The 8,585-nt window shown below is 38.9% G+C and overlaps 1 long non-coding RNA gene across 1 annotated transcript; it reads right to left on the reverse strand.

Moving 5' to 3' along the window:
- Positions 1–2,475: 2,475 nt before the first annotated feature.
- Positions 2,476–8,251, reverse strand: LOC118175846. Its single transcript, XR_004755154.1, has 3 exons — positions 7,731–8,251; positions 4,812–4,916; positions 2,476–3,315 (listed from the first exon to the last, which is right to left on the reverse strand). It is a non-coding gene; the product is annotated as an uncharacterized LOC118175846 (long non-coding RNA).
- Positions 8,252–8,585: the final 334 nt, after the last annotated feature.

Consider the following 8,585-nt stretch of genomic DNA (forward strand, 5'->3'; position numbering starts at 1 on the left):
ATAGGACCTGTGCAAGAAATTTCCACATTAAAAAAATATTGCTCTTTCTGAATCCTGGGGTGAAGAAACAGTTTGAAACGAAACAGACAATTCCATAATTGTAGGGGGAAAATATTTATTATAAAAGAGACAAGTTCACCAAAACATCCAGTCCAAGTTTAATTTAGAAAAAAAAATTCTCAGTCCCCTGCTCTAGCTAGCAGTCGTAAGCTGGAGCATGGTGGATTCAAGGGCTTGGGGGAGATTTAAGCCGTCTGTGTAAGCACTGTGACTACAATTTTTGCAATCCAAATTTATTTTTGCTTTTAATTCTAGTCCAGAAGATCTGAAAGGTTAACTTTGAGCTCTTCCCACCAAAACAAGCCACTTGTAATTGCATCTGGAAAGACCACGAGTGGCGGAGATAGTTTCCTGAGACCAGAAAGAGCCAAATGAAGCATCCCCAGATGGGCATCTGGGAATGGTGCTGGAAGGATTGAGCTGTCTCCGTCTGAGATAAAGCAAGATGCCTGCAGGGGAGCTCAGGTGGGAATTCAACTCTGCTGAATTCAGAACTGCTAAACATTCATATAGGTAAGACATACACCTTGGATGACAGTTTGAAGCATGTTCACCTTATTCTGTTGGGATTTAAAATACCACAGGTGAGCCCCCGCCCCTATGGGAAATTATTGGGGTTTGTCTGATTTTAATGGGGCTGGGATTTGATTCTATAGCAGCATACTTCCCTTGATTTATTCAGCTTTTCTTCTTCTTTCTTTTTTAAAAACATTAAAAATTTAGGTATTATCTAACCTGACTTCTGGCTTTCCCAAGCATGAAGTTTTGCTCCAGATGTGGGAGGCAGTGTATCCTACAGATACTAAAAAGTTACCCTCAGATAGGTCTCCGTGTTTCTCTATCTCCATTGCTGCATTGGATATGAAAATCAAAAAAATAACAGTAACAAAACAGTAAAAGAAATAAGGGAGTGAAGAGGCTGGAACAAGACTCCTAAAAACACAAGGACTGAATTTGTGTCCAGGTGTTCTTTCTTTGCATTTCCCCACTACCATCCTGCTGTTGCATGGTGCATGGCTATTTTTCTGCTGATGAAACTACTGAGGGAAAAAGAAATAATATGAAAAACAGTGCTGGATAGCTGCATGTTACATGTGCATGAAAAATCTGTGCTGGCATGACTCTGCGTAGTGTTTTGCAGGTGAGGTCATTACAACAGCAGACCACATCTTTTGTTTTTGACTCTTGGAAATACATCAAGCTTGGAATAGGGAAAGGGGAGAGAGAGAGACCTCATTTCTTTTCAATGTAGTTCTTTCTCACTTCATATTTTTGATGCCACTGATGACCAGCCTGAAATCAAAGCCCATAAGCTCACGGTATCACAGACCAAGGCACCAGGCTAAGGATTCAGCATAGGGTGGAAAGCCCAAAGCTGTTGATGGGCCTTGCTGACAATTTCCTTTTTTGAAATTTTGATGAAAATTAAACATTAAAGACAGAAAATTATACAACAACCGGGAAAATATTTGGCACAGGATATGCAAAGTGCATGTATATGTCCCCATTTTATCTCATGAGTGATCAATCTGACTAACAACGGTTGTTTTACATGTTTGCTCATATAATTTTATGGCTCAAATTATACTGAATTGTAGTTGTACGCACATATTAAGGGATGCAGCGCATTTTAGAGCATGAGACTGTCAATCAGATAAAACAACAACCATTCCTACTACTTCTGCTCTTGCAGACTGGGACAATGTTTCTGTAGAAGACTGCCATTGTCTGAGTCACCTGGGAAGGGAAACCTGCACAGGCAGAAAGAGATAACTGAAGGTGCTATATCCATCCTCCTGTGCACAGATTTTGTGTCATAGCCTGGAAAAAATATTCTTAAAGAGCAGCCAGATCTCTATATCTGTATTTTATCTTCTGAGCTAGAGACTTTGACTCTTCTGCAGGTCCTCTTAATGATTACATACAGATCAAATCCTGATGAAAACACCCATAAAATTTGGGTTTGGGTAATTTAAAAGGGGAAAACAGGTAAAAAAAAAAAAAAAAAAAAAAAAAAAAAACTGGATCCTACTTTGAACTTCCTTTAGTTAGAATGTTGTTTGGGTTCTGGGGCTTGGTTTTGGTCCATTTTAATAAACAGAGCTGACAAGCACAACCTGCTTAATTCATCATGCATCTGAAAATGGAATAAGGAAAAGAGCAGATCTATTTCTATTTCTTTAGAGGATGCAAGTCGGAGATTAAAAAGAATAAAATGCCTACAAGCTTACTTGAAAATATCAGAAGGTTCATCATCTTTCTTTAATCCCTACCCAAAAGTGACCTAGACTCGGAGAGAATACAAAGCTTTCAAAGACAGTTTCAGAGTTTCTATGAGCTCATGACCCTTTGTGTAATCTGTATTATATGCGAAATTGTTTTGCAGTGAACTAGGAAACGATCACTATCCAGCATGTCACCAGGGACTCTTTCAAACTGTATAATTAGAATAATTTCACTTGTATTGGGCAGGGCAGGGATTCAAAAAGCAATTCAGAGGCAAAAGGGCAAGCAGCCAGACCAAGCTATGTGGAGCTGAGTTATGTACTTTGCATTTTATTACTCTTCCACGTAGAATCTGGCAGTCATGTATTTAGCAAATGTTGCTATTTGTTGTCTGCGAACTCTTCTGAAATAACACCAGTATGCTCGAATTCGATGCAATTGAGCAAGGAATGGCTAGGAACAGTTTGCAGGAAACATAATGCAGAAAGTTATGGTTTGGAAGCCGTATGGCAGAGGCTCTCAGAAGCTAAGACAGCTGGTACAAAGGGGCCCTTTCTCAGCTGTAATGACAGCACAGGAAAGCATCTAGACCCCTATTTCCCCCACGTAAAAGTTGGAACAGAATGATGCTGTGTCCAGGATATTCACAGGTCTTATTCCTGACAGATATTATTTCTATTCATTAATGTTCATAGAGATGACAATTTGAGCGCAAGGAAGAATAAATTCTGTGCAGAATTTCTGGAGACAAAAGTCCATGTTTTCATGAGATTTCCATAAGTTCTGTGAATGGCTTTCTCCCATCACCTTCTCTGAGCTGTCTCCTTTCCTCAGTGCCTTCTGGGCCTCAGCAAAGTGTTCGCTCAGCCACACACCTCTCCCGCTCTGGGAATATTTGTCTTTTACTCATTACAGAGAAGATCTGGAGCCTTAGAGGAATGATATAAACACACACCAGCCCCTCAGGGATTGCATTTACTGCCACGGTCACTGTTTGCTTTAGAATTACAGTCCATTGTACATTGACACCTGGAATCACAAAAGGAGTCTAGGATAAACAAAATCCTATTTTATACCTTATTTCTTTTTGTTACAAATATCTAAGATCACTTGCCTACAACAGAATTTGTAAGGGAGATGTCAACTGGTCCTTCTGAAACCTAGGAACCTTAGACCTCAGTCTAACCTGACACCTTACTGTGAGCCCAGATCTTCCTGCTCTCAGCTTTACCAGCACAAAGGTGCCTGCTCCTGAATGTTTGTGTTTGTGGTTAGCCTTCATCCACCTCTCTTGATTCTAGAAGCCCTAGAGGTTATGTCTTCACTGCTGAATTACCTGAGATGAACAGGCCACAAACAGGGGAGGCAGAGAGCATCAGACCTCATCCGAAAAGTGAAAACACAGGAGATGCTACCAAATTACCAGATCTACCACAGTCCCAAGTTCAGAAGTGACTTTGGCAGACAGGATTCTAACTTTTTGTAAGAAAGCAGTCTTCTTACTTTAAAAGCCTTTTTTTTTTTTTTTTTTTTTTTTTTTTAATAAATGCTTCCACATTTTAAGAAACACAGCTCCTAACACTGCTGTATGTTCCTCCTAATGAAAACCCACTGTGTTCCTGACTTGATGTTTTGTCTGGCATCAGATGAACTTTCTGGTAAGAGCAGAAAACTGTTGTTTCATCCTGAATACCTGAACCTGAGACTCCCTTTAAAATCCTCCGTATGTGCAGTATTTTTCTCCACTTAAAGCTACGCTGCTCCCTGCCATCCTGGGCAGCAGGGTGGGGGCTCTGGGTGATGCTGGGGATTTAACTTTCCATTTTATTTATTTTTCTGAGTGCCGAGGGGACCCTCATCCCTGTGACTTCTCCTAAGCCCTTCTGTGATGTCTCCTTCTGTGCCAGCCTGGGCCAATGCAAGGTGCGAGCCCCAGCCCCGAGCAGTCAGGCCAGCAGGCTCTCGGTGTCTCAGTCCCTCGCTCACTACAAAGGAAGGGCAGCAACAATGAGATTGCAAGAGCGTGTTCTGCGATAATTGGTCTTGCAGAAGTGCTTTGAAGAGGATCGGCATTATATAAATGCCATCTGACAGTCGAGTCAAAAGACTCCTGCTAAGAACAAATTAAAACCACTTAACCTAGCGAGAAGTTACTCCTTCCATTATGATAGCTGCTCTGCTCTGATAAAAGCAAGAATTCAAACAAGTTAATGATTTCATCTCCTTGGCATGGAGATTACAGCACAGCTGCACAGCTGAGATGTCACAATAAAAGCAAATGCTTACGAAAGGTTGTTCTTTATGTTTTTGGCTTGTAAATGTAAACTGCCTGTGCTATCCATACATGCCAGGAATGTCAACAGTGGCTTGAGACTGCATCTATCGCCTCTGAACCAGGACAATATGAAATTGCAAGTGATAAATTCTCTCCCTTTCTGAGCTCAAAGCAGAAAAGAACTAGTATTTGAACAGAGAAATCTTTTATGTTGGCTTGGGCAAGATATAAGCAAAGAAGAAAAACTTACCCTGCCAGAAGAGCAGAACAGGTGAACTGCATTAGCTTGCCCCTCTCTCCTGTTGCAAAGACATAGAGTAAGGTGGGTTTTCTTCCTCTGTCCCTCTCAGATGGGCTGCACACAAAAAAATAATAAATATAAGTGGAAGTAGTATTTTGCAGGGCTGTCATTTCCAGTGCTATTTGCTTTAAAGCACTTTCAATGTAGGAAGCTGACAAATGACCATGTTTCCTGGAAGACAAATCCTTTTGAAACATTTAGAGGGTACGAGTGCAGCTGTGCTTCAAACATTTGTGCTTTGTGCATTTGTCAGGAGTGCAAGTGGAAGTCTGTCTTGCGTTGCAAGTCACTTGTGCACGGGAATTCCCTGTGACACGTAAGGAAATGCACTGAAAGAAAAGGATTGACAAAAAGCAGGGAAATGCAGAGACTGGGGGCAGCTTCAAGTTTCCAGGAAGGAGATGGGAATTTTTCTTTGGGTAGACTATCTCATAACAGCTAAATATGATTTTTTTTTTTTTTTCCCCCACCTTTTCTGAAGTAGCTTATTGGTTACTCTTTATTCCAGAATCTAGACCACTACTCACTCCTACGTCCCTTTACCCAGCCATCATCTTTGCAGATTGTAGGCATGTCTCTTCAAGCTCAGGTTTTCCACTGCCCATGGTGTTACAGAGCCTTATCAGACATGCAGGAGCCCAGCGTACTCCAAGGTTTGCAGGAGGACTGCCCTCTTGATATCTAGGTGATGTATTTGTCTGGAACTCCAACTTGATTCTCAATTTTCTTTAAAATGTGAGATTTTGGGAAAGGGAGACAGGAGAAGGGAACACTTAGCTGACCTGAAAAATATTACCACCAATTTGTAATATGAACCTGAAGCCTGTAAAATGGTAACAAGTATGTGAAATTGTAAGATTCTGGCTGACATTTCAGAGTACAAATATCCACAGCTTCATCCAGATTGCAAAATATTAATGATTTCAAATGGAAAAATCTAATGGTCCAAACACTGGTTTTTCTTTTTCTATTTTAGGGACACCTTAAATACGTTTTGTTTTATTTTTTGGTTGTTATTTTCTAAGAGAAACCTAGTATATTCTGGAAGTGAAATTACTTAAATTTAAACATGTCAAATATTAGAAAAACAAAAAAAAACCCCAAGCTTACACTTAACGCACACACCCTGCCAATTTTAAGATAACACAGATCAATATTCTTCTCAGGTTGAAACAGCCTTTTTTAAAGAAAAACAAACTACAAATATGGTTGAAAATGCTTAAGATCAGAAGACTTTGATACTTTCCTGGCACTTCAGATTATTAACCCATGTTTAGCGGCTTATCATTTATGCTTTTTGCTTAGTTTTTCTCATTTTCACTTTCTGGTTGCTGAGAGAATTCCAGAGCAGTAAGGTTGGGTTTAACACCACCAAATGACATCAAAGTAACTCCCGAGAGCAGCTTCCTTGGATTTCTTTAAGAAAATTACTAACTTCCTTATTTTTCCAGACGTATATGGATGGATCTCTGTTCCCCTTTCTGCTATTTAGTATTCCTTCTATACCTCTGCACAGATACTAGGATTTCTGTAGACTTTTTGTGAGTTTTATTTTTTAAGACACAGCAGGCAGCACGCCAGCCTCATGGTCAGGTGCAGTAATCCAAGGAGTGTATAATTTTCAATTGCACGCTCACAAATTAAACTGCAGCTGCTGCCCACAGTTAACCTGATCTGCTCCCTGAGACATCATTAGGGAAAATCAATTAATTTTTCCATTCTCCCAAATGGTGCTGAAGTTGAATAGGAGGAGAAGGAAGAGAAAAGGGGGGAAAATAGAGGACTTCTGCGTCTATTGTGTTGGAAAGATAAAACCAATGGTATTGAGTAGCCAGGTTAATGCAGGTCAGTTACAGCTAGAAAGAAAGGAGATACAAGTAGTTTGTATTCAGTTTTATAAATGAAAACGAGAGCTGGTCAACCATGAAACCAACCTGCTTGGTACTCAAGCACGGCTTCCTTACTTTTTCCATGTACTTCTGCTTTATAATCCTGGGTTGAGATTAGTTAAAGGTGAACAGAAAAATATCACAGTAAGGGAAAGCCTGCCCTGAAAAACTTGATGCTGGCTTCAAGCTCCACAAGGTTCAGGGATTTGTTATAATTCATTAAATATTAACTGTAAAATAAGTCTTTGGAAAATGGGATACGTTACAGTAGGATTATTATTTTATTTTTAAATCTCATCATGGGCCAGACATGGAATAAAAACAAAGATGACACTTAACAGAAACTCATTGCACAGGGCAAAAGATAGGCTTCTGAAGTAAAATCCATTAGGGTGGCTTTTATGAAATGAAACGCAGCTGAGTGCGATCCAGGTTTTAATGGAAATTAAAAATATCATTTTTTAGGTATGGACATTTCAATTTGGGTATATTAATTTTTAGAAATGTAGATGACATTCACTAGAAAAAAAGTTTTATTTGCTACAGAAGTTTAAATGCTCAAGTCAAAACATTATTTTTGCAAATTCTTGTCTGAAGATGACTTGTTTTGGTGGTAATTAGATATGAATATTCAAGAAATAACCTGGCCAGAGATAATTAAGTCCCTTCAAACATTCATTCTGAAATTTTATTGAACTAAATATTTGTTATAATTATATTTTCTGAAGGAAACTCCAGCTAAAAGCAAAACTAAACGCAAATAATTTTAGTAGAAAATAACCTTAACACATATATTCTTTATTCCTAAAAATCATGAACTATAAACATTAATGAGATGTAATTACATACTTAATTTTCTTTAAAAATATATATACTGCATAAATAAATGTCTCCTCACTAGAACCCAGCTATTCATGAAATGTTTCAAGCATCAATCTATGCATACAGACTTTTCTCCTGAATTATGGGTAAAACTTACCCAAAGTTTTCAAAATGTGAAAGTTGTGATGAAAAGAAAGATAAGAGCAGGGTGTGGGAAAACCCTCCTTCTGTTTCACATCCATAAGCAAACCCCCTGTTTTGAGGAGAGATCTCAGCAAGAACAAGCCATTTTGTAAGAGTTCATTATCATACCAGATGCCATAACAGAGCTGAGCGATCACATCACTAAGCAATTAACTAAGTAATCAATTAATTAATTATAAGGGAATGTTACTCTTGTAACATAAATCAGTTCAGGAGCTCTAATTTCAGAAATAAAGTATTTACTAAAAGAACTAAAGAAACAGAGCCACCACTATTTGCAAGAGAGGCTCTGTTATTCTTAATTAACATTTCTGAGCATGGGTAGGACTCAAATGACCAAAGACCAAATCATCAGCTGGTGTGAATGAGCACAGTGCTGGTAAAGGTGAAGATCAGTGCTCCTTAGGATGGTTGATAGCCTGGGTCTAGATTTCAGCAATTAACAGAATAGCCCCAGAACAGGCAAAGATTTCATTACTTTTTAATAAAGGACATTCAAGCAGAGTTTTCTTTCTCACCGCAATTTTTATGCACTCCTTTTCCTTTTGGGACCTCAGCATCACTGAGATTGATTGCACTCCATGAAGAGGGCATCTGAACTTCACTTCTACCAGTGTTGAAATATCATGCCTTTATTTTGTATTTATCCATCATCTGTAAGGTGGGTAACATGTACTGCATCTATCATTTCTAGCTAAGGTATAGGCTCAGGGGGAAGTACAGTGTCCCGTTGAATATACAGAGATCTTAGTTGTGACCTGGATTTACTGAAAAAAAAAAAAAAAACAAGCAAAAAACAGCAATAACA

This window comes from Oxyura jamaicensis, chromosome 18 (genome assembly GCF_011077185.1).
Source record: "Oxyura jamaicensis isolate SHBP4307 breed ruddy duck chromosome 18, BPBGC_Ojam_1.0, whole genome shotgun sequence".
NCBI lineage: Eukaryota > Metazoa > Chordata > Aves > Anseriformes > Anatidae > Oxyura > Oxyura jamaicensis.